Source organism: Haemorhous mexicanus, chromosome 2, assembly GCF_027477595.1.
Source record: "Haemorhous mexicanus isolate bHaeMex1 chromosome 2, bHaeMex1.pri, whole genome shotgun sequence".
In the NCBI taxonomy this organism is placed as follows: Eukaryota; Metazoa; Chordata; class Aves; order Passeriformes; family Fringillidae; genus Haemorhous; species Haemorhous mexicanus.
This window is the reverse complement of record NC_082342.1, coordinates 53,293,584-53,318,931: the sequence shown is the minus strand read 5'-3', so window position 1 is coordinate 53,318,931 and position 25,348 is coordinate 53,293,584. Positions and strand designations below refer to the sequence as shown.

Below are 25,348 nucleotides of genomic sequence, written 5' to 3'. Positions count from 1 at the left end.
GCTGGCAGTTGGGAGCAACAGAGGAGATCAAAGGCTTCAGTGCCTTTGCGGGCTGGAGAATAATTGCAAGTCACTCCCAAAATGTGGGCTGGCAGTGCAGCCTGGCCATTAGGTCTGTCTGGCAGTGTATTCCCATGGGAGAGGGGAGTAAATGGCAAAGGGGGGCACATCTGCAATGGTGCAGTCAGTTTTCACTCCCTGTGATCCAGCCCCCATTCAGCTGGCATCAGGGGACTCAGAAAAGCTATTAGAAGGGAAGTCGCTTGTTTTATCAAAGGAGAATGAAACAGGGCTCTGCTGTAGTCTCCAGGATCCAAAGATCTCCTGGCTGCTCTTGTTGCCTTCAACTGGATGGTGAAAACTAATGAGGAGAACTTGAGCTGGAGGACCCAAGTGTAGCTCAGCTGTGGAGAAGTTTCAGCTGAAAATGGATGTTTAGACTATCAGAGAAAGAAGGTTGCAGGGCTGTGGTGCAGAGGTTCTGTAGGCAGACACAAGTGTTTGTCCTCATAGATGAGCATCTTCATCTTGCTCACCTTTCCATCAGTGTCCTCATACCTGTTGTTTCTTCTCAAAGAAGTCAAGACTTTCCCACATCTCTCTAGTGTCTTATGCATTCTATCTGAGCAAAGCAACATCTGACAGTAAAAAGAAATAATATGTTCTTGAGTACCTTAGAGTTTTAAGATGCAAAAGGCGAGGTTTTTAATAATTCTATTCACCACATTAAAGGCTACAGTCAGAGTTCCTTTAAACTGTTAAAAGTTTTCCCCAGACAAACTCAGGGTAGAAGGCTTGACATATTAAATATATACAATTCCCAAAAAGAGTTCAGGGCCAAGCCAGCACGGCTATCCTTGTTGCATGGAGAAGTCTGAGCTCTTCTAGTTACAAGTCACTGGAGGGAAATGGCAAGTTATTTATTCCTTCTCCTTCCTCTTCCCAGTGCAGTTATGGGAGCTGAAACAGTTTGTGAGCTTGGTGTGCCAGAAGGGTCCCAGCAAATCTCACAACCATTTCCAGATGAGGGGGAAATGAGGGCTGCACAACAGTGACAGGAGGAACTATCCTGCTGTCCTTCATCTCTGGGACAGCATCTGTACTGCCAAACAAGGGAGAGTGAGGGATCCCACAGCCAGGGAACACAGACTCGTGTTCACACTGCTTAGGAAGGAGTTGGTAGAAGCGGTCCAGAACAGGGACCAACAACGCAGGGAATTATTTCCTGGAATCTGAGCTCATTCCATGGCCTTGGGTTCAGCCATACTGGGCTGCTACATGTAGGGCTGTGTTCTCAACTAGCAAGTAGTGTGGCTCAAAAGGAGATTTGCAGCGAGAAAAGGTCCTGATAAACTATCATCTCTGCTACCACATTTTCCTGCCTTATTGGGGATTTACTCTAATTTGAGCCTATGAACTGAACACTCACTGGTGGTAACAGCAGATCTTCCCTTTCATCCCCAAAGAACTCAGTGCACTTTCTGGAGTTAAACCACAGGGAGGATGATGTAAAATAAATATATTTACTTCCTGCAGCAAACATTTTCTTGTTATTCAGGTGATGGCCAGCAATCTCAGGGCAGAGAAAGAGCAAGTCTTGCCCTCTCTACCATAAACATTACTCCAGACATTAAACAAAATGCTCTATATTGAGCATCTAAAATGATCTTCCAAAGTCCTTGGAAGATCTCCAATCTATATAAGTGCATGTCACACCATTGTATTGAGTATTTAATCTCTTTAAAAACCTTTTCTGGAGATTCAAAATTCTGTTATTATTCAACTGGATATGTACTACTGATGGGTCTCATTTATAGATTTTCAAGTACACTTTAAAGGTCAAACAAGTAATTTTAATCGGTTATGTGGGGTTTTTTGACAGCTGATAAGTACTGAATGTGCCGCAGCACCTGGAAAGCAGATTTGCTATATTTACCATTACATATTTGGATTGGGTGCAGGGATAGTGAGTGCTCTGCCCACACTCATTTCACTCTCCATCATCAAATTACTGGCACTCATCAACCAGTGCATCCACAGGAGAGCACTGTCGTTGCAGCACTTCAGATCTGAGTCACAGCTTGGACAGGGGCCCAGGACCTGTGTCTTATGGCTGCTGGTTAACAGAGAAGTAGCTGCATCACAGTGGTGTTGTCCTTTGCTCAGAGTATTCCTGGCTACTTAATCCATACTGCTTTCTCCTGGGCTGCCAGGCTAGTAAGTATTTGGAAATTAGTCTGGTTTGGTTGTTCTGAAATTCTTGTGTCCAGGTCTCTCATGCCGTGGTGGTGGAGATCACAAGGTGACTGTCCTCACTTACTGTCTGCAGAACTGAAAGCAAAGAAAGTGAGAATATTTTCAACAATATCAGTCATGGACTGGGAGCAAGGCTTGAGCTTGGGTGCTGTGGCATCAGCTTCTATCAGGTGAAGGGCTGGCTGCAGTGCTTATGGGAGCAGCAGTACCTATGGGGATGAGCAGAAAGGCTTACCAGAATGAAACGGGGAGATTCTTCAGCTTAGGGATAAAAGACAGTCAAATTGGATCTGACAGAAGTGCACAGATTCATCTATCATGTGGAAAAACTGGACTTGGGAGGATTATTGGGCACTTAATGAAGTGGTTAGAGAGTCGGAATAAATAGACAAAAGTGGTTTTTTTGGTGTTTTTCCACTGCATTTTTGGAACACTGTAGGGTAGCGTAGATGAGACTCAAAAAGGAATGAGATCCACTCATAGAAGACCAGTGATGCAATGGTTCAGTTACAGCAGCTGACAGGAGAAGCCCATGGGTCCCAGCTTGCTGGGAGTGGCACACTTGGGGAAGAGTTGCTGTTGGCACATGCTGCTCTTGCACACTTCCCCAGTTGGAAACCCAAGGAGTCCTTCATCAAGACTCCAGCAGCAGCTCAGCTGCTCTTCAGTGTGGGCAGCAGTCAGGGGAATTCATGGGCCACCAGGACACAGGCAGCTGTTGGTAAGGAAGGAGTTAGTTTTAGCCCTGGCAACACTTTAGCTGGGATGCGGCTCTCACCATAGAAAAATCCTAGAGAAAGCACCAGGAGTTTGCAGCCCATTCAGACTGTATCCAGATCTGTCCAGTCATTTTTCATTTTCACAACACAGTTTCTTAAGAAGATCTGGAAGGTGGAGGATTAGAACAATTAACAGTTTACAGAAACTCAGCTCTGTTTTGCTGTTTTTGTGAGGACAAAGTTCTTAGTGATGGTTTTATGGTACCACCTTGCTTTTATACTCCATGCTTTGTTAAACATGGTAATGAGCTCAGCACTGTGTAGTGCACTTAGTGCAGTGCAGAAAATAAAAGTATTTCCTGCCCACACTTCAGAAGAGCTGCTGTGATGGTAAAGTCTCTTTCAAGCTTCGGGCTGCTAGCCTAAACACTATGTACACTGGGCTGGTCTGTCAGAAAGCTCTGTATTGCAAATGTAAATTTATCTTTGTAAGAATGACAAGCTCCTGTTCAAAGCACAGCGCTATATAAAGCAGTTCACCGAGGCGGTAGATTTCACCATATTCCTCCCCTGGAACAGAGGGGAGTTTTGTATTACATTAATCAGCATCTCAGCCCTGAAGGTCACAATTATCTGGCCACTATTTTTCAGTATTAGTGATTTTAGTACATGATTAACTTTCATGTGTGCATCATTAAGATGAGGAATTGTTTTTGAAGTTTGAAATAGAGCAGCAGGTCTTAGCTGTAGTATTTGCCATACTTGCCCAGCCACTCTTAAAAGGGATGATTTATAGAAAATCCAGCTGCGAGTTTTCGTTTCTTCAAGAGCAGGAGGCGGGACTAGGAACAACCTAAAACCAAGCGGAGCATTGATCAGAGTAGAAATGATGTAGAGCACAGCTCCGCAGACAACAGCTAAGCATCGTGGAAGTATTAGCTGGCAGCGATAAGGAGGCGGAAGCAGAGCTCGGTGACAGAGGAGCCATCTGTCAGGAACTGGGAATCCGATTTCAAGAGAGCAGAAAATGAAGTAAAGAAGAAAGTGATTTTGGTTCAGAGGTGCAGTGGAGCCTAAGGATATCTGTGGACAGTAAGTTTCTATACTGGAACAGGGATGTTTAATACAGCAGCTAATACTGTTTGAAAGGGCTTTTCAGCTTTGAAAACAGACATAAGTAGCTCCTGTATTAAATGGCTTTTACTTAAAGTTTTTATTTATTCGTAAGATGTAAATAAGCTTATCTGTTTGAGTTGGCATGTTTCAAAACTTGTAAACAAACTTTAAAACTGCTGGTATCCCTTACTTCAGAGAGTGTTTTTTTGTTTAATAAGATCACCTCCTATCGAGGATAAGATTTATTTGTAACCTTTCAGAAAAATATCTTAGAAGAAAAGGCTGTTTTGGCCCCAGCTGCGAGGTGAAAAAGGGTAGGCAGGAATATTTTTTCTGGAAAGGGGAAAGGAGTTCCCACCCAAATAGATCTAAACTAACTGGAACTACAGTGTATAAACACCCCGGGGCTAAATCCTACCCTCAGTTACACTGATGTAAGTCAGGTTTAAGTCTACTGTAGTTAATAAAATTACTCGTGATTTAATTAAGGATAGAATTTGGTTGCACATTTCTTAATAATGAAAAAGCCCCATGGTTCTTTTCAAAGTGTATTTTATGTTAACAGATTGTTAAGGACTTGCTTGAAAATATGTTAAAATTAATTGAAAACTCACCCTGTGATGCATCTTTTGTCATATACTTGTAGCCTTCTTTGAAATTAGCACAAAAGCCAACATGAGATATTGTAAGCAATCATATTATTTCTTGTTAGCAGGTTCTCAGATAAGGTTTGCATTGCTCATAATTTCATGCTTGTTTCACTTCAGTGGCTTGTATTTGGGGTGATATGCTTTAATCCTAAAAAGGTTTGTGGAGCTCCAGCTGAGAGCAATAAGATGATATTATCTGTAGCAGAAAAGTGTCAAAGTTCTGTACAAGACCCCAGACTGTCTGATTGGGAGTGAAACTGTTCTATTACAGATTGTACAGAAAAATTACTCTTGTTGCTGTGGTTTTAGTGTACGAGTTAGAAGCAGAAGCATTGGCTGCTGACTGAGAAAAAAAAAACAAAAAGTAAAACCCACTCACTATTATGGCCCAATATGGATGACAAAACACTGTAGCATGTGTGGGAAAATGGCTGCAGTCCAATGTCTGGAACCATTTATCTTCTGGTAGAGTCTGGAAGATGACTGTTTTATGTATTTTACAGAAATCCCTGCTGATTGATTTCATTTACTTAGGAGGAGGGGTCACAGTGACTGATGGCAGGGACAACTGGGGCAAAAAGTGAATTCTTTGCATTATCCTGACATCCTGTTCTGGTTGGGGTTATTGGCACCTTTTGAAGGGACCATGCTGGACATGTCTTGCTGCTGCATCTGCTACTGCAGGCAGCCAGAGGTTCGCTGCTTTTTCCTGGGTCTCAGCAAGCTGAGTGTTGCATATTGTGCTTCCACTAGTGCCAGGCACATTTTGGAAATTATGATTTGCAGAGGTTTGAAGAGGAATAGACAGAAATGGGTACAGGTCTCTGTAACCTCCCAAAAGCTTGGGTAATGGTGTGTGCTGTTACTGCAGAGGGAGGAAAGACTTTGTGAAAGATCTGAGGAAAGTCTGTTTTCAGAGTGTGAGGCTTGCAGAAACAGCTTGTCCCTCTTTAGCACAAGAGATTAGTATGCTAGGGTGATGATACTGTTTTTTCTGATGTTTGTTGCTAAAATAGCCTCAATCCCTATCATTTTTTTTATTTATATGGAATAAAGGGCTTGCCAAGCACATTATAAACAACAGGGATATGCTGTACATCAGTGTTATTCATTTATCTCTGTGTTATTTTTGTGTGTGCTCTGATGGCCTGTCTGTCAAGGTGTTTGCCTTCAAATCAATTCAGCTCACATCACAGCATGACAGGCACTTGTTATATACCAGGCATGTCTACAGGCATTTGCTTTCATGTTGCAGGGTGTGAGTGCCAAGATTTTCATATGATGAAACGAAAGGGTGGGGGATATGTTTTTCAGTCAGTAAGTACGCTGCTAATGTGTTAACAAAAATGGAAAGGAAAATGGATTTTTCAGTTGACAATAACACTTCATTTGGTACTCTATAGGCTCTTCACAGGGTCCTCTACTAATTATTACAATGCCAAATGCAATGCAGGATTACATAACAAACCTGGGGAAAGGGAAAATTATTGTGTTTCCCCCATCACATGCAGTTTCCCAGACATAATCACATAGTACAGTCAAGACATTTATCACTGACAGAGAAAGAGAGAGAGAGAGAGAAAGAGAGAAAGAAAGAGAGAAAGAAAGAAAGAGAGAGAGAAAGAAAGAAAGAAAGAAAGAAAGAAAGAAAGAAAGAAAGAAAGAAAGAAAGAAAGAAAGAAAGAAAAAGAAAAGAGAGAGAAAGAAAAAGAAAGAAAGAGTCTTGTAATGTATCCAGTCTGCTGAGGAAATTTCCTGTATTTACCAAGTATTTTTATCAGAGCAGTAGGAGCAGTTAAGCACTGTGCTTGAACAGTATCCTAAGAATAAACTCAGCCTCACCTCTCTTCTGGACAGCATCCTGCCATGCGCTATCATTCAGCCTACTCAGCTTGTTCTTCGGTCTCACTGCTCCTCATGCCATCTTGACGTGCACTCATTTTCTGTCTCTGCGTTTTCAGGATGTTCTTATGGCTATCAGACATTTTGTTTTTACTCATGTGTTGACCTCTGATTTTGATTTTTAAGTTTACAGAAATTTAGATAAGTTGTAACCTTTTCTGTTTTCTTAATTCCCTTCACTTCCTTCTCAGACACTATGTGTTTTGGTTATCATCCCACAGAATAGTTCCTTGTTCGCGCCTTCACAGAGGCATAGCTGCTTTTTCTCTTCATTACTTTAGTTTTAACCTTTCCTGCTTTTTGGCATATCTAACTCAAGAGGACAGTGGGTAGTGCCATGGGTTCCAGAGGAAGGTGCCAATTACTTTCCTTGGTTATGCCACTGAGCTGCCTGATGATCCAGAACATTTAGTGTCCCAGTTACTTTTTTTAGATCTGTCTTTATCACAGGGTCTTGATGGGGTCTCTCTTCCTTTAGAGAGAGAGTGCTGGTAAACAACTCCACTATAAGTCCAGTGTCTCCCATTAATCTTGAATTTGGGCAGGAGGGGAAAAGAGTGGTCTGAGCTGATGCAAGTTTGTTTTTCCATCCAATGGAACTGCATTCTCCTAGTAATTTGGAGCATGTTTGAGGACTTTTAGCACCTAATCATTCCTCTTCAGTAAGGATTGGTAGGGTGGTGTGGTCAGGCTCCAGTCCCTACATTTTTATTAGTCCGCTCTTATATCTCTTCATTACATGGAATCGTTTTTCATGTGGCCACCACAGAAGTGCCTTCCTGAGAGTGCAAGTTCTTACAAATAAAATATCTCAGACCATATTTTAGACATGTTGCATATTATCCCATTTTTAAACAAATTTTGTCCATTCCTGCTTTGTAATATAGCACGTGACAAGCATGGGGCGGGTGGTAGAGCTACAGCTGCCTCTTGTTTTCTTATCAGATATTGATAAAAGCATTAAATTAGATTAAACAAAAAAAAAAAAAAAAGAGCTCTGTAGGCTGTGGAACATTATGAAACCACCCACTGAATGTCTGCGCAAGACATACAGCAACAGCCAAGCTGTTGTGTGCTAAATGAGTTCGGAGTGGGGGCCAGCTGAATGCAGTGCATAAGTGATTTACTTACTCATTTATAACCCTAACCTAGAATCATGATTGTTTGCTGTTCTGTGAAAAGGATGACTTTGTGTGACCCTTTAAAGCCTTCAGCATTAAGTAGCATTAAGTTGATGGCTACTTGTTTTGTACCTTCAGAGAAAAATTATGCGTAAATCAAGTAGGCTTTCCTTGTAATGCACTTATAATCCTCACAAGCAAAACTCCCACCCAAAACCAGTGATCAAACATGGTTACTTGAACTCAGAAAGGTCACCTCATAAAAAAATATGGAGGTATAATATTCAGGCCACCCAGGCAATTTTTTTTCTTGGCTGGAACATTATTTAAGTCATTGAAAGGTTAAAATAATAATAGGGTTCTGATGTAAGCAGATAAAATACAGGGAAGCTACATTAAATTCAGTTTTCATCCACCAAACACATCTAGAAGAGATAAGCTCACTTGATGTTTAAACATTTTGCACAGGGACAGACAGAATGGGCTGAGGTTGAGTCCTGAATGTTCCAGGGTTTATGTATTTAAATCAAGCCCTTAGCATTGTTTTTGTTACTTAATTGCCTCTGGTTTGTTGATTTATTGATGCTTTTGAAAGCAAGTAGACTCAGTAACACAGAATCATTCTGTGTCACATAAAATTTCCTCTTATATCTGTGGATGTTATAGACAAAAGGAAAGGATTGATAGAGGGAGCTTCTGTGGAGATGGTAAGACAAGTGGTAGATGTCTCTCAAAGGTGGAATTGAGCTACTGAATTGCAAATGAATGGAAGGTCTTGTGAAATCACTAATTAGGGCTGTCTCAGTTCTTGAAATCTGCCAGTGCAGCCAACAGTTTAGGCAGAAGGAGCCTGGGAATCAGCAATCCTGCAAAAGGGTTTGATGGCTGGAGTGTCTTCATGGAGTGTTGCTGGGAGAAGTGGTGCTGAACTCACCCCTTCAGTGGGACATGACCCTTCCATTTGGGGGTGACTTTATGGGAAACAGGAGCACCGTGTGCTTTAGCTCCTGTTATACAAGCTTTAAGCAGGGATAAAAACTGCAAATGGCAGTCCTTTGCCAGCCATGAGCACTTTTGTACCATTGAAAAGTCACAACATGGTCTCAGCTGGTTTCATTTCAGGGAAATACTTGGAGACTGCACCTACTTTCTGCTGCCCATGTGCTTGGGGCCCCCATTTCTGTACCTAAACTCCAGTTCCAAAAAGAACCTCTGCGTCTTCTTTTCCAGCACAGCAGAGCATAGTATTGAGGCATTGCTCTTTTTGTGTCTCTCCTGTGTCTGTGCATCCCAGCTGGTACACCTAAAGGAGAGGATGGGCCCTCACTTGTCACAGAAGAAGGGTTCAAAAGACTAATAGATGCATAGAATGGTTTGGGTTGGAAGGGACCTTAAATATAATCTAATTCCAAACTCCTGCTATAGGAAGAGACACTGTCCACTAGATCAAGTTGCTCAAAGCCCCACCTAATGTGGCCTTGAGCACTGCCAGGGATGGGGCATCCACAATTTCTTTGGGCAGAAGATTTAGAAGATTTGTTCAGGAGATGTTTAATTTGTCACATCCCTCCACCAGTGGCTAATGATCTGCATGAGCAGTTCTGTTGTATTAATTTGGTTTGCTAGACCACGTACACAAGATAACCAGAAGTGAATGTGGTTAATAGAGGCACAATGATGTACACCTTTCTTGTGCTTCTGAGCCACTGAATTCAAAATGTAGATTTATGTTAATATTTAGCACTTACATAGTGCATTTAATCTCCATAGGCCTGCAGGAACGTGTCTAATTTATACATCTAAATTAATAGAGGTGATCACACATAGCAGTCAGTCTTTTCATCACTTAACCCAATGAGGAATGAAGACACTATTTTGTTTGGACTATAATTGCTTATACATACCTGAAAATACCATCCTATATACTCAGTTCTTTGTAAAAACACCATGGGTTTGCAGCTACAAGAATATTTCAGAGAGCTGCATAATGAGTTAGCTTCATTTTTTAACTGAATTGAAAATTGGGAGGCAGATCTCAGTGGGATATCTCCAGAGGAGTTTTTCAGTGAACTTAGATGCTAAATGAGCTAGACCGGTTCATTTTTAAAAATTGTTTGAAAACCACCTTTCAGAAAATAGAGTCTTGAAAGCCTGGTACTTATAATGAGCATGCTTGCAGACCTCTAAGGCAGCAGTCAAACATCCTCATGCTTCATATTATTTATTTATATTACACTTATATTGTCCACACAAACTTCCAGAGCAAATTCAATAGACAGCTATAGTTCTGCCTTGATTATTCAGCCCTGGTTGCTATGGCGTCCCAGCTGGGAACGTACCTGCCAGCTCCAGGTGGCTGAGCACACAGGTGGGTGAAACATGAGCAGTAATTTAAGGAGCCATGAGGTGGTGTTCTGTGACCAGAAGGTATTGTCCACAGTTTTTGCAAAAAGGGGCAAGAAGTTGTGAACAATGCTGGGACACCTGGGCTTTATTTAGCTACAGCGAAAGAAACAGCCTGTACCAGCAGCCTGCACATGTACTGAGAGGTTCTGGTGGTAAGCTATGAAATAATTAATTGATCTATTAAAATTAAACACAAAATCAGAGACTAGAGGGTGCTGGCTGGGATCACCTATAGTCATGATCAATAACATCCTGCTCTGATTTGTTCCACTCATACCACTGAGATTATAACAGTTGTTGAATAAGGCAGCAGAGCTGAGCTTGCAGGTGACAAACACATACCATGAAAATTATAGGACCTGTGAAAAGAAAATCCTTTCTTATTTAGTCTTTGTACTCAGAGCTTGCCCCTTAAAGTCTGCATAATATAATGCAGATAGGATCTACAAATTCAATTTTTTTTAAATTTAAACTATGTTCAGGATCAATTTTCAAATGCTTTGATTGAGTTTTAACTCCCATCCAATTGTCACTGGTTTAAATCACTTTTATAGCAAGAATAAATTTTCACTGAAAGCAGTTTTCTTGCAACATTTCTTTTCCAGTTAAAAAAAGAAAGAACAAGAACAAAGACTACCAAACAAAATGCAACTTGTCTAAAATCTCATAAAAGCTCTTACACAAGAATCTATCAAGCCTGGGAAAATATGTTTTCTTTTGTAAAAACATATTTTTCCTTGAAGTCATTGCTAGATTACAAAAGTTCACAAAACATATTGGTATGTGTATGTGTTTATGTAAGACAGACCTCTGTATTTCATTTTCTCATGTCATTGTTGCCTTGACGACTGTATTTTATTGATTAGTAGAAAGTATGTAATTTGGTTCAGAGCTGCATCATCTTACAAGGTCATTTTTCTTTGTGAGAAGTTGTTTCATTTTCTTATTCTCTGAGTAAAATTATTTTTCTGATATGAGAAATAATGTTCTTTTGATCCTTTTGGGGGTGTTTCTCTGGCTGTACTCAAAACCCAACAGAATTTGACAAATGCAAGCTGATAAAGTCATTAAATACATTTCTACTGATACATGTATTTCTTACTCAGCTTCTTCTGCAGCATATGTTAACCTAGTATCTAATCTGTAACTTCGCTGGTAACCAACTGGAGACTCTACCCATGCAATTCCAGTTACTACATACCTTCAGGGTGCTTTTCCTCCAGAGATCTGAAGTCCAAATAGTAACACTTCTCAGGATCTCTTTGAACTAGATATTAATATAGAATTTATTTGACACTTAGATAAGCTGTGATGTGAAAAGCTTCCCCCAAAGAGTAAATAGTACTGAGAATTGCTCCTGAAATTGAACTCCTACACCCTTATTCTATCCATTGTGGGTTTGTCAGACCTATGGGTTAGTTCCTGACAGAGGACTATATCATTTAGCCAACCAGTTGTCCCATTGCCAGTCCTATTTCTGTGAGTGCTGGTCAGGTTTATGAGAAGTTTTGGTCCTGTCCTGAAGAACTTTTCCTTTTCACACAAACTGAGCAGGGGAGAGGATGGAAGGAGTAGGCAGGATGCTGTGTGGTTCAGATGGTGCCATGGACTGATTATGTGCACAGCTGGAGGATTCACATATCTAGGTTTGCCAGATCTCCTCCTGCTTTGGTTTTGCTCTTTCCCCCTGTGTTTATTTGTCTCGTGGTTTATGAGTATTACAGGAGCCAAGAGAAGTCAGGGTGTGCAGCTTCCTGGATGAAATCAGACAGGGGCACAACAAGAAAAAAAATAGGCCAGGGAGAAGGAGGAGGAGTACAAATAATGGATGGGAAAGTAATGAAGGTCAGCCAGATGTTGATGTAAAAGCTGTCCTTTTTTTATGTACAACTGAAAGCATAGCCATCCCTACAGTCCTAATATTAACAATTTACAAATTACAGCAGTGATTGTATTTAGATGTCATACAGAAGGTAAATGATGGGAATGAGTTGTCAGCACACATAGGAAAACAAGTCTGAAAATCTCTAGCACTTTCTTTAAATATAATAGTTCCTGACAATTAAATATCCCATTGGTTGCTATCTAAATATTTATCTTCAGTGAAATTACAAGAAATCCACAGTCAGAGAAAACCCACGCTCTTCTGTTCTCTGTTGTAAAGATTAAATTATGTTCTACATTTGAAAAAGCACTTGGTTCCTGGGTCTATTCTGTTGTATTTTTCTGGGTAATTTTGAAAAAAAAGAAAGAGAAAAGAGTCTGCCATTGATGGCAAGAAGGGACAAAGGCACTGTTACTAGATTGCAGTTTTGGAGGTTGTTTACCGTGCTAAATCAGAGACCATAATGTAAAATAATGTTTTTAATCTTTTGGATTAAAACATTCAGCAACAGGTCTTCCTAGCAACAATGCCCCACCTAACACAGAGCCTTATTTTCTTGCAAGGATTCTGCAGTCTTACATGGATTTTCTAGGTCAGTCGTTGGCAGCAACAATACTAATTTATTCCAGATGAAAGTCAGGCCCACTTTAATTAGCAATACCATGGTATTTGTCTGAAAAATCAAGACATAGTGGCATTTGCTAGAGAGGGTATGTGTCTTGTGGAAAACCCACTTCATTTAATTCAAGATTTAGGTACCTGGGGTTAAGCAGATGGTCCAGTAAATTTGTCACAACTGCTTGTACAGTCTAAGGAGAGTAGCAGTTGCTTACTGAAGATCTGAGGAGGAAGATCTATTCCCCCTCTCCATCTATCCATCTATCCATCCATCCACCCACCCAAGGATGATTCAGTCTGCCTCATCTAAGTACCTCTTCCACTGGGATTATAGAGGAACAATAGGAAATAAATGCTGGCAGCTCCATGCAGTTGGGTTTTACTCATTTGAAGATGAATGTGATTTATCTTCCTCTTGCTTAATAGCCCAAGAATTAGAGCACTCCCCTCAGAGAAAGGCAGTCCTGGGCTCTACTTGTTCTGAGTGTGTTGAGCTCACATCTCCTACATTTAACTCAAGAGATAAATTCCTCCCTTCGTAGGATGACCACCCGTAAGTCTCCATGCTTTTGGGTTTTTATCCTTTCCTTTTCTGTCTGTCTGTGAGGACTGTAAGCTCTGTAGGGTACCAGCTAGTTTGTCATTAAACATTTGAGCATCACTGACTGTTGCAAGATTCTGATTTTGGCTTTGTAGTGAAATATAAATTATGACAACAGTTGTGCAGATTTGTCTCTTCCCACCACAAAAATGCTGAAGAAAGCTTTGTTCTTGTGAATACATTACATATTTTTGGCTGGTATGGATAAAATTTGGGCTTTGTACAGCCTTTTGTTGTGAAATGGTTTGTGAAACAGTGGATGGGTCTGCAGAGATGTTGGATTTGATGTGTATTTGGGGAATTGCTGGTTGCTTCATGGTTTGATATGGCCATGCTTATGTCCTCATTTTTGTTGTCTCTTCTAGAGACATTCATGCTGGAGCTTGGTAGTTCTGTAGGACTGGGAAAAGTGATGCTCCAAGGTCCTTTCTTGCAAATTACTTTTGGGAGATTTTTTTTGGACCTAGGCAAGTATATACATATCTCAGGGCAGGGGTAGGCTGCAGAGGTCCTACTCAGTGATACAGCCCCCTTACTATCTTCTTCTCTTGGAATTTCTAAAGAAGAAAGCAGTGGGAGGGTGGGACAGATGAGGCTGAGAGCAGTGTGCTGTGGGGACATTATGTGGTCACTCCTGCAACACTGGCGAAGAATGCAGCAGTGATGTGTTCCTCTCATGAGTCATCCTGGAGCTGCCAAAAATTGGAACAGCCCATTACCCAGGAATGACTAGTGGTTGACCTTTATTTCCATCTTAGACGTTATTGTCAAATTGAGTGAAATGAATTTCTGCTTTCTGAGCTCTGACATCAGTGCATCCTGGTTTCCTACCAATTTGGATTCCTTTCCCCCACCTCACTGAAAACAAGTCCTTCCCCTCCTCCATGTCGCTTCCCAGATCTCTCTTCCATCCCTTACATGTTTTCAAGAGAAGCGGTACAGACACTGGTGCTGATGCAGAATGTTGTGTACTCTGCATCCAACTGTCTGCTGCTTCTCAGCATGCACAGTGGGTCACGCCACAAATGCCTTTCCCTTATTAGAGTGCTAATTTTCATACTTTCCTCTGCTCAGCACCAGCTTTTCTAAAATGTGATATCTTTGAGATATGGCTCCTCCTGTCACATTCAACTGAAACTGGCCAGTAAATTCTGAAATTGTTTTGGGGGGCAGGAGAGTGTCCCAGAGAGACAGATGGTATGAATATTATTTCTTTCAGAATCAGTTGTACAAATATACTGCAATGCATGCAGAAATTAAAAGACTTATGAAGAAATGAGTGGGTAAAGCTCTGTGAGTTGTATTGTGAAGCAAGACATAGAAGGAATATATTTTTAGGTTTCCTGTAAATGTTTTTAATTATTATAGTGAAAAAATTGTTGAGCATTCAACAATTGAGTTGCTTCTCCATCATGAGGAAAATGTGGGACTCACCCTACCTGTTCATCCCTAATGTGTTCCAGCCCAGGCACCGAATCATTTGGTCTTAACCTTATCAAGCTTAGTAAACACCTGTACAGCTCACAGCTTGTTAAAATTGTAACAGTACATGGCACCTATGAAGTGATGGTTGGTTTGGTCGTTACTACTTTGCAACCTTTAAAAGTGGCAAACTATTAAAAGTGGTGAACTATTATCAACTCCATGTGCTCATTTTATTAAATAACATTTAAGAGATGGATAAAGCCAGATTTGGAAGTCCAGAGTCTGCTTTTTAGAAAAATATTCTGGCTATGGTTAGGATATAAAATTTTAGTTAGTGGCTAGTGCAGGTTTTTCCAGTAGAAAATTACTTGAGAAGGTATATGTCAGAATGGATCTAAAAAACTTACCTTTTTTTTGTATTTATGGATGAAACAATTAATAAATAAATATTTAATAAATAAAGGAAAAACCCCACAGTAAAGCTATTTATTATATTTCAGTTAGGGATCTTCCATCTTAACATTTCTGGGGTCTCATTTGTGATGCTGTCGTTTCTCATTTTTTCATCTCCTGAAAGCAATATTTGCCTTAGGGGTATGGTATCATTGTGATAAAAATGAGCTGGTGCTACTGGTCTCATGGTTAATTGCTGTCCTTCAAGCAGCTCCCTTAGCATTCAGCCCTTAAGGCTGCTTTGAAAGGGGATTTACATTTACCACAGATGCCCTGATGCCTTCCAAAATGATGGAGGAGAGCATTTTGCCCTTTTCATTTTGAGGCATCATAGAGTCTTGGAGACTTTTGAGGCCAATTGCCAGATGTGATTAAAAATTAATGAACCAGAACAATTGTACCTCATCCCCTTGACAGACACTTGAGTAAGAGCTTTTTCTAAGACTACTTTTCTAAAATATTCTTTTTGCATCTCTGTTTTTCTCTCCTCTGACCACAATGACATCTTCCGTAGCATTAAAAATGGAAAACAATAGTAGAGGACATTTGAGGATTTTTTTTCTTGCAGTTCCCTGCAAGTTCTGTTTGGATTTTGTTCATCACACATAGGATGAACTATCAAGACAGACTGTAAACTGAAACATGCAACTGAGGTATTAAGTGAGGAAGGAGATCTGCTGCTGTTTAGTGCTACAGAAGGTGTCTTTGGTAAAGCTCACACTCAGTGTGTGCAAGCTGAAACATTTTCCAAACTAATCAGGTTTTTTGGGATAAGCCTACACTGCCTTCCTTCAAAGCCTGTCTGTATTGGAAGAGAGACTAAATATCATCTTTTCTGTGTTCTACTACCTCAGCCTTCAAATATTCTAAAAGAAAGGAAGTAGGAAAGAGCAGGCAGTGGGGAGGACTGCGGTCTCTGCATTGATGCTTTGGAAGGTTATTGGGGAATATCAGTGCTCAGGCCCTGAGATTGAAGGAAGACAATAATTTGACAAAAAATAATTAACTAATACTAATTAATGCTTCTTTACTACTTTACATGTGCTGCAGATTGCAGACACCAGCTAAATGTAGAGACTTGGTTATACATAGAGAGATTTTGTTTGAATTCTGTCAATTTTTTCAAAGAGCTATGAATGAGCAAGTACATATTTGACGGAATATCTTGCCAAAGCAGAGAAACACAGTCATCGTCTGTGAACTATTCACAAGGTTTTAAATGCAAAATATTTTAGGGCTAAATGCTAATATTTTTACTGATACTAAACAGGAATGTACTCTTCAGGTTATTTATTAGTAGTGAGAGTGTCTGGTGTTTGATAAAAATATTCATTCTGAAATATTGTTTTGGAGAGGCATTTATCACTAAGATTATAATTTAGGGATTTTTGGTTTTTTTTCATTTGGAAGAACATACTCCTGGCTGGTCAGACACACTTTTTGTTCATTGTGCCCTGTGAAGGATAGCCATGGGCTGTTTAGAAGACAGTGTTTGCCTGACACAAATATTGCTCCTTTGAGAGCAGACTTTCACAATAATTCATCACATTATCAAGGCATAAGTACGCACAGTTACTCAGAGTCATTGCAGTTACGTAGTTCCCCCCAACAGGATACTGTTAGATAAACGGTGTTATTGGAGGAATTGGCAATTCCCTCTTCCATGCTTCACCCAAAGTATATTCTTAGCTTTTCATTCACTGGTGGTTTTGCTTTCCTGGAATTCACTCTTCTGCCTTGTGAAACTCACAGTTGTGCAGACCCCTGATCCAAAGAAACCTGTGTTAGTTTGGGGAGATCTGTGCTTTTGTATTCATCAGATGAAGTGAGGGCTAACCAGTCTGAGCGCTGCAGGTGAGGTTATCATCCAGCACCCCTTACACACCATGGAAAGTGGCATTTCATGAAATGGCACCATTTCTGTGAGCAGGGATGCAAATGGTGCTGAGATGCCAGCATGGCAGGAATATAAGGTACTGCTTGCAAGAAAAGAAGAGAAGTTTATGGGGTTTTTGCTACAGGTGTGGCAATCCAGAGTTAAGTGTGAGGTCAGAAAAAGTAAGCACTGCCTTCCAGGCACACACTGCTCAAGTTAATGTCTCCTCCTGAGAACAGAGCTGGAACTGTATCATCAAAACATCAACTTCAGCAAAGAGCTGTAAATTTGCCACCTAGCTGGTTTGAGACCAAAGCAACCTGTTTAGTCAGGTGTATCTCAGAAATTGTCCTGAATCCAGGATTCCTGTAAGGAAGAGTAAATATTAGTCCTGCAGGTATTGACAGAGAGTGGATTAGAGGAACTTTCACTCTCTACTTTGGCCTTATTTTCCCTCATTTATTTAATCTTCTTAGATGAAGTCTTTTTAAAATAAGAATTAGCATGACCATCCTTGGGAGGAGAAAAAGCCAACTCTCTTTATTTTAATGTTTTTTAAACTGGTCATTCTACAGGATGTGGCTGCAGTTATTATCAGTCCCAGTACATGAGTCAGATGGTGGCATTATCAAGTTATTCCTTACTCTGTATTTGCATAAGATCCAGTGAAGAAAATGTGACTGCCCTCACAGGCAGTGGAGTTCAGTGTTTTCCTAAATTCAGTGACAGAGCACATGCAGGAATGAGATTTGACAGAGACTCACTGAAATATCCTGAACATTAGTGGGATAGCTGTGAAAACTAAGACAGTAAAAAACACAGTTGGAGAGCCAGAAGGAAAAGATACTTGTGAAAATAAAACCAAAAAGGAGCCCAGCAGTAAGGAATTCTCTATTTTGTTGAAAATACAGGAGAGATGAAGAATGTGTGGTTCTTTTTCAGATCTGCTTCTCACATAAATAGTACAATGCATGCCTTATGGCCCAATCCAGCAAAGCAAGCATGGAAATAAATGTTAGACACATTTAGGTGCAGTGATTTCAATGACAAAAATCTGTTGAAAATTTTCATCAGAAGAACAACCTTATTCCTTAAGACAGTGTGAAACTGCACAGTTGGACTCCTTACAGCAGGAGTTTAAATTTATCTTTTCCTCAGAAGAAAATTACTTTACATGTATCCTTTGATTGTAATCTAGGTTACAGGAATATATTGCTGTAAAAATATAGCATTACTGGAATTTTCCAAGTCCCAAAATAATTTAGTGTCCAAATACATACTTTATCTGATTTATGGCTTCACAGCCATGTCTGAGCCAGTAGTGCCAAATAAAATTTTCTTTACTGTGATATGTGTGCAGTTCTTTTGAAGGTATTTGGAGTGATGTCTAACATTTAGATTAAGCAAAAGTTTCCTTCTAAAAAGATTCAGTTATAGTTGCATTTTTAATGTGCAATTTCATCTTTTACATTTTTAAAGTGTAACTTCATTTCTTACAGTATCAGTGCTCAAACATATTTATGATATGCTTAACAAAAGCAAGGACTTGCTACATGCAAAAAACATGAAGTCATGTCCTGCAAGGGCAATTTTTTCCTTAATATCATTGTGAAAGTACTTTTATGTACTTCAATAATTTACCAATTCCATTCAATGAATATCTCTCAAGAAAGCAATCAGACAAAAAAAAAAACACAGTGAATTTGTCCTCAGCTTCCCATATATGAGCAGGTTCCTGACACCTGTGTAGAAATGTGTAATTGAAATAACATTTGCATAAATTCCATTTAGTAAGGATGCATTAGCTGATGCCAGTGAATTTGAGGACCCTTAATCAAACAGTAAATAGCAATACATGTCTAAGCATTGATCAGTTAATGCAGACATTGTCAGAAGAATTAAATAGATCATCTTGTTCTTTTGTTCTTTCTCTTTATTTAGTATAATATGCCGTTGCTTTCTAAATCTCCTCGGGGTCTTTAATAAAGAAAGATCTCTTCACTTAATTTCGACAGCTGTGTAATTGGGGTGCTAAATCATCCTCAAAATTATTCTACTATGTAACAATTCTATGGGCTTTCTACTTAGTTTAGAGCAGAAGGGAGAGGTAATTGCAATCTCTTATATTACCTTAAAAGTCAAGCATTGACCATTATAATACAATAGTTATATTGTAGAAGATCTCTAGATCGCTTGTAAATAAAAGTAATTCAAAATTCAGAATAACCACTGTAGTAGATATAGTTCCAGTGTAGGAAAATCTGATCCACAAAGACAGTTTAACAGAATTATAGGATTTGGTTTGCCAGAATCAAATCACAAACCAGCATCAGAATCTGGAAAAAAAATAATCACTTAATCTGACACCCAATCATGACTTTGGCTACATAAAATGCATCAAGTAACTACCTGAACTCTAGACTCTGTTTATAAAAAGTCACAGGATCTATGCACCAACACTTTCCATTCTTAATGGGAAGGTGATAGAAGTGACTGGGAAACTGAGGCTTTGTTCACAAGGTGCCTCATGCAGAGATGGGATCCAAGAGGGAGACCTCAGACTGGGATCTCACCACCTCCTGCCCTTCTCTGCCTGCTGATCAGTCTCTTGGCCTGATAGATCAATTGGCCACAAGTGCCAGTTGATATATTTGTTCTGGTTTCAGGTACTTCTGCTTGAAGGCAGTGAAGTTTCCTTTATCCTAGGAAATTCTGAGCAAAGGGCAGTGGTCTCCCAACACCCTTACGGTTCGAGCCTTTGGTCAAATGCTCTGGTCGCTAGTGTACACAACAACTGAATCAGATTTCCTGGATTTATTCTGAGAAACAACAGTAGGGCAGGACTCCAGCCTAAAATCATATGCTGAGTAGAAGGGATTTCAGCTAATGTTATCCCCTGGAGTTATGCCAAACTGCCAAATCAAGTGCTCAGTGCATGGTAAAGTTCCTGTAGTGCCACTCTGCAAAGGAGCAGCTCAGCTTAGAAGTGGTGCAGAGAGGTACATGGAAGTTCAGCCGAGCCAGGTGGCTTGTGGACACTGCAGCATCCTCCTGGAAATGACCTGCCCATGCTCTCTGAGAACATATTTCCTGCAAACAGGCTATATGCTAATTTTTTGATTCACCCTCAATTTCCACTGCATAATAGCACTAATGACCTTGACAGAAAGCATTTCCTAGGGATTAATAACCATTTGAGATTTAATGACCTGAGGCTGTGCCTCAGGCCATCAACTCCTTCAAGCTGCTCATTAAATCCTTAGGGTACACAGTCTGCTTCAATCACTCCTGCTTAACCATTTGCTCAGTGTCACCTAATAACAATATTCTCCCTGAGGTATTTCCTCTTCAGAGGCCCTGGAAATGTGTTTGTCCTTAAGACTTTTGGGAAAATAACTCATCATTAATTTTTTAGATGATTTGTGTTTCAAGTCAGAGCATTTACTCAGGCTGTCACTGAGCTTTTGGTGTGAGGAACTCAGTAAAAGTGAGACAGTTAAATTCATAAATTGCACCTTGAAATATAAACTATTTGTTCTAGTTGCTTACCATCTCATAATATAAATCAAGAGCCAGTAGCCTCCAGCATCCAAACACTGGTGGTTCAGCCAAAGTTAACTTATTTGAGAGGTGATTTTGGACAGGCTACCACTTTCTAGCAAAGACTGGCTTCATACTAGCTCTAAAAGACCCCCCAAATTCAGATCTGTGCAGATGGAACAGTATACAGCAGTGCTGCTTATTGGAGGAGAAATGCTCCTACAAGCCAATTTCTCACCGATGAAATCATAAGTCAAAGATGGTATTGTCCCATGTTATGGTACATACTTGTGAAGGGTGAACTTGTTTTTCTGTTGAAGATTTTTCATTTAAGGGAACATTCTTCCCATATTCAGATGGCACCAAGCACAATTGGATCTTAGTTAAATCTGCTGCTGTGGTGTTACATCGTGTTCCCTGTTTATTTGTGTAAGAGTGTGGCGCAGCATGCCAAATAGGCATGGCACAAACAAATTGCTATTTCTTCCCAGAGTTTCAAAACTGAGAGAGAAGAAAATGCTTGGGGAAGAAGGCAATCAGCAACAGTTGTGGGAAGCTGATACAGGAAGCATGGTGCAGAATGATGTGTCTACAAATCAGTTATATTGTCTTCACATCAATTACAAGAATCTTCTGCTGAGGCTCTGCCAGGATCACGTTCTCACATTAGTCCCTGTTGTGCACTGAGCAATCAGTTCCCTTGTTATGTCTGGGGAGAACTAGGAACAGGGCTCTTAGCGAGCTGGAAAGTGGAGATGCCTGCCCCTCTGTCTGGGAAGACCTACCCTCAACCTGATTTTAACTTGGAACCAGCCCTGTGCTTTGAGCTAACATCTTTGTCCCGAGGCTGCCTACGTATTTAGGGAAAGAAAAGCATTTTGCTAGCAAATTCTACAAGTTTAAAATGCTGGGAGTGGTTTATAAGCTTCAGATACTTCATCTTATAAAACAATTAAGAAAACCTGGATACCAAGAATGTATAGTATCAACTGCAACAGGGGAATCTTGATAATAGGACAATAGCTTAATTCTAGTGAGATATACCTATAACACATGTATACATACCTATATATGGAATATATACATAGAGATATATATGGAATCCAACAGATGAATTGTTCATCAATGAGGCGTTGTGGTGATTAGGGGGTGAACAACATAAGTACTTACTTGGTTGTTTATGTTTCAGATTAGTGGATTTGAGGTCTGGTAGCTAATCCCATTATATGCTTTGTGTGGGAAATACACGCTGTTTGTGGTAAACACAGAGCACCTACACAGGAATGTTCCTAAATAAATCTCAAATTCCATTGTAAACATGGATACAGATCACTACACCACCACTACAAATGGTGAATATCAGATGCAAATAAGTGAAGTTAGGGACCTCAAGTCACACCATCCATTAACAGGATGTGCCTCAAAGAAGAATCTCATTGGAAATGTCTTTAGTTTTACCTGCCTGTATGTCCCATATTCTCTGTATAGACCATAGAGAAGAATGAGCTCTTTCTGTGCACAAACCATTTTACCTCTTTCACACAATAAAATAAGAGAAATATTTTAAAGGAAGTACCTTCTCTCCCTAGCCTTCAGTAGCACTTAGGATTAATAGTTCCGATGCAGTTGCAGATAGGTGAGATGATTTCCATTCTTTATCTCCAAAAATCCCCATGAATGTTAATAAATATTCTGCATGCATGATGGAAGGCAGGTCATCTAGATATTGAAGTTCTGGCATGTCCTACTGAAGGCTGTTTATAAAACCAGTCCCTCTGCTGAGACCATTACTGTTGCGTGGAACATGCGGGTCTGCCACTGAGACAGCTCTGCTGACTCTGAGACAGCTGCTTCTGACTGCTGTTGGTTTGAAACAAGCATGCTGCATCATTCCCATATAGATTTTTAGGTGTAGGAATACAGCTCTGGTTGGAATTTCCTCTCTAAAGTCTATTGAGAATTCAAATGAGAGCCAGATGAGTTTTTTCCTGTTCATTTAGAAGAAAAATACAAAACATCATGAGAAACTTTAAAACTCCAACACTCCCTGAAAGTCCTCACCACAATAACATTTTCCTGAAAAAATGCTTTCCAGTGGGATTTGAGCTTGCAGGTGATAAGCGTTCATTATGTTTTTCTACCCACAATGAGGAAAGGCCAGATTGGTAAACAATGAATGAAGGAAGTTCTTTGAAATACATCTAAGAAATAGGAGCTTTGTAGTCTGAGTTTTGAGGCTACTTTTAGCAACCTCAGACTGGCTTTGGCTTGGAGTTATGGAAAGATTAATGAAAGCCCCAGCTCTCTTCCCAAAATCAGCATCAACCAATGGAGCATCACAATTATAATTTTCAACTTTTGCCAGTGTTGCCTTTCCTGCACATCCTCCAGTGCAGGTAAAGCAGTGGCTTCTAGGCTGATTTGTTTGGGTTATTGTTTGTCCTCCAAGATGAAGCTGTACCAGAAAATACAGAACTGTAATTTTCAGTACATCAATGTTATTCCTTAGCAATAAGTAAGCTTTCAGAGCCTAATGCCATGGCCACAGAATACTGTGGGTAATGGGTTTCTAACTACCATTACAGTGTAAAAAAACCACTGCAAAATGCAAAGCATCAGGCAAAACATCAAGAGAAACTTTAAAACCCCAATACTCCCTGTGAAACATAGCCCATCTCCTAAGTAAAAATACCTTTATCATGTCTTCAGTTTCAACCAATGGTTTCAGAGCAACCTGTGGGCTCTAAGGTGGTTATTTGCTGTCTTTAAGTGCCATTTTGCTGAGATTTCATATTGAGATTTTGTCTTCTCCTTTCTAAAATTGAACTGGGCATTTTTTTATGGTAAAATCTGTAGGAGAGTCCATCTTTTGTAGGCAGCTGCCTGCTTTCTGTTTCTGTTGGGAGAATAACTTATCTCATCATACTTCTGGCATATCTAAGGCTACACTCTGCCAAAATCTGAAAGTGAAATAAGCCATCAAAAAAAGTCAGATTCTTAAAAGTGCAGACCAAGGTCAAGTCTAGAAAAAGAATATGCTTGGAAAAAAAAGTTTCCTTCAAAGCATACACAACCAAATTTCAATCTTTGTGTTTATCTGCATATCTTTATGTCATTATTGTAGCTCTGGACAGCCAAAAATGTCTCATGTCCTCAGCACATGCTTTCATTCTCCTGGCCTCAAAGGGACATAAACCCAGGGCAGCCCTGGAATCCTGTTCTTCATGGAGCACATCTGGAGGTAGGGAAGGGCTGATCCCAGAGGCAGCATAGCAGCTGGCAGGAGCTTCCCTCTGGAGCAGGTCTGAGTGGCTCTGTGCCCCTGGGGACAGCTCCCACCTTGTTCTCAAGGTGACTTCCAAAGGAGGGATATGTCCTCATGCACTCCTGCAGGGCAAGGGCAGCTGTTGCTCAGAGGCTTCTCAAGGACCGAATGCAAATTTGGTCAAAACAAATTGAACCTCGGGCCCCAAGATTTTGAATAGCAGCCATCTCTCATCTCTTCTTTAAACAGGGTGTTTTAATGCTTTGCAGAATTACAGAAGGCATGCTGCCTTCCATCTCCTTAATCCTCTGTAAATTTACTTCTAACAGCTACTGCCAAAATACAGTATGGCACTTGCACAGCACATGCTTCTTCAGTGATGAGCACAAAGCAGCTTCTGTTCAGAAGGAATATGTTGCAAGCCCATGAGTGACACATTGTGAGTGTTTAAGATTATGAAACATACTCTGAAACTGAGCAAGCCATAAACACTTCATTTTTCAGAAACAGTCACATTACCTCTGTCATTCTGCTTGGCAAGTGTGTGTGTGCAGGCTTGGTGCATCCACGTAGCACACGTTGAACAGGCATCAAGTGTTGAACCCATGGAGTGCCAGCCACTCTGTGGAGTTCAGAGGAAGTATTTCAAGTATGCACTTCAGCACTATTCTCAGTTTTTTATAAAAACCCACGGTCTTTATTTGTTTATTTTCTCTTTGCTGGCCTCTCTCTTGGACTAAACTGACCTTAAATTATAGCATGGACTTATATTCATTGATCTCCTGGTGAATGCTCACTAATTGATCCAGAATCAGGTCTTGGCTTAAGGCAACTTCTGACTCTGGGTAATATCTGCTGGAAAAGCAAGTGTTTTGTGTCTGTCTGTGGGCAGACTAAAAAAAAATATCGCCAATTTAAGAGGCCACTGACTTGTTAAAGTGGTAAAAGAAGACAAGCTCATGCAAGGTAACTATGTGGCCCTCATGAATCTGGAGCATATTTTGAGCATAGCACACACTTCAGCATATATAGTCTAACAATTTTGCTTCCTAAGGAGGGAAGAATAATTTTTCCATTTTTAAACTGAAGTGTAAGCATTAAGTGATGTGTCTCATTTCCCACCGAAAGTCTGGCTGGTCAAGGGATTAGTCATTTACTTTCCAAATATCTAGCTGCTAGCGCTGTCTAGAGACCAAACCATCTTTGCCCACAGTCAGGCGAGTAATGATTCAGACGAGTGGGAATGTGCTCTCCAGCAGTCCAAGCAAATGGCCTCCATCCATGAGATGGCAACTGACACTATCCAAGTGACTTCCCATTAACTATGGGAAGATTAAGAAATAGTTGAAATTCATCCAGCAAGTTAAAAAGTGACAGGGTCTGTATTTCACTGACATTTGCAGAGCCAACCCTTCTGTATTCCCTCCTGTTACCCAGCAAGAGACATTGACATGAAAACAGGAGGCTTGTCCTTCTTTGGTAGCTTTGGTGTCTCCTGACAGGTGCCCCACAGAT

At 40.3% G+C, this 25,348-nt stretch overlaps 1 protein-coding gene and 1 long non-coding RNA gene across 6 annotated transcripts in view; one reads left to right on the top strand and one right to left on the bottom strand.

Annotated features, from left to right (window-relative positions):
* STARD13 (StAR related lipid transfer domain containing 13) overlaps nt 1-25,348 on the top strand; it is a 288,208-nt gene that overhangs the window by 212,442 nt on the left and 50,418 nt on the right. The window lies entirely within an intron of this gene.
* On the bottom strand, nt 1,832-6,940 carry LOC132323538 (uncharacterized). The gene is made up of 2 exons (XR_009485369.1): nt 6,584-6,940; nt 1,832-2,331 (listed from the first exon to the last, which is right to left on the bottom strand). It is a non-coding gene; the product is annotated as an uncharacterized LOC132323538 (long non-coding RNA).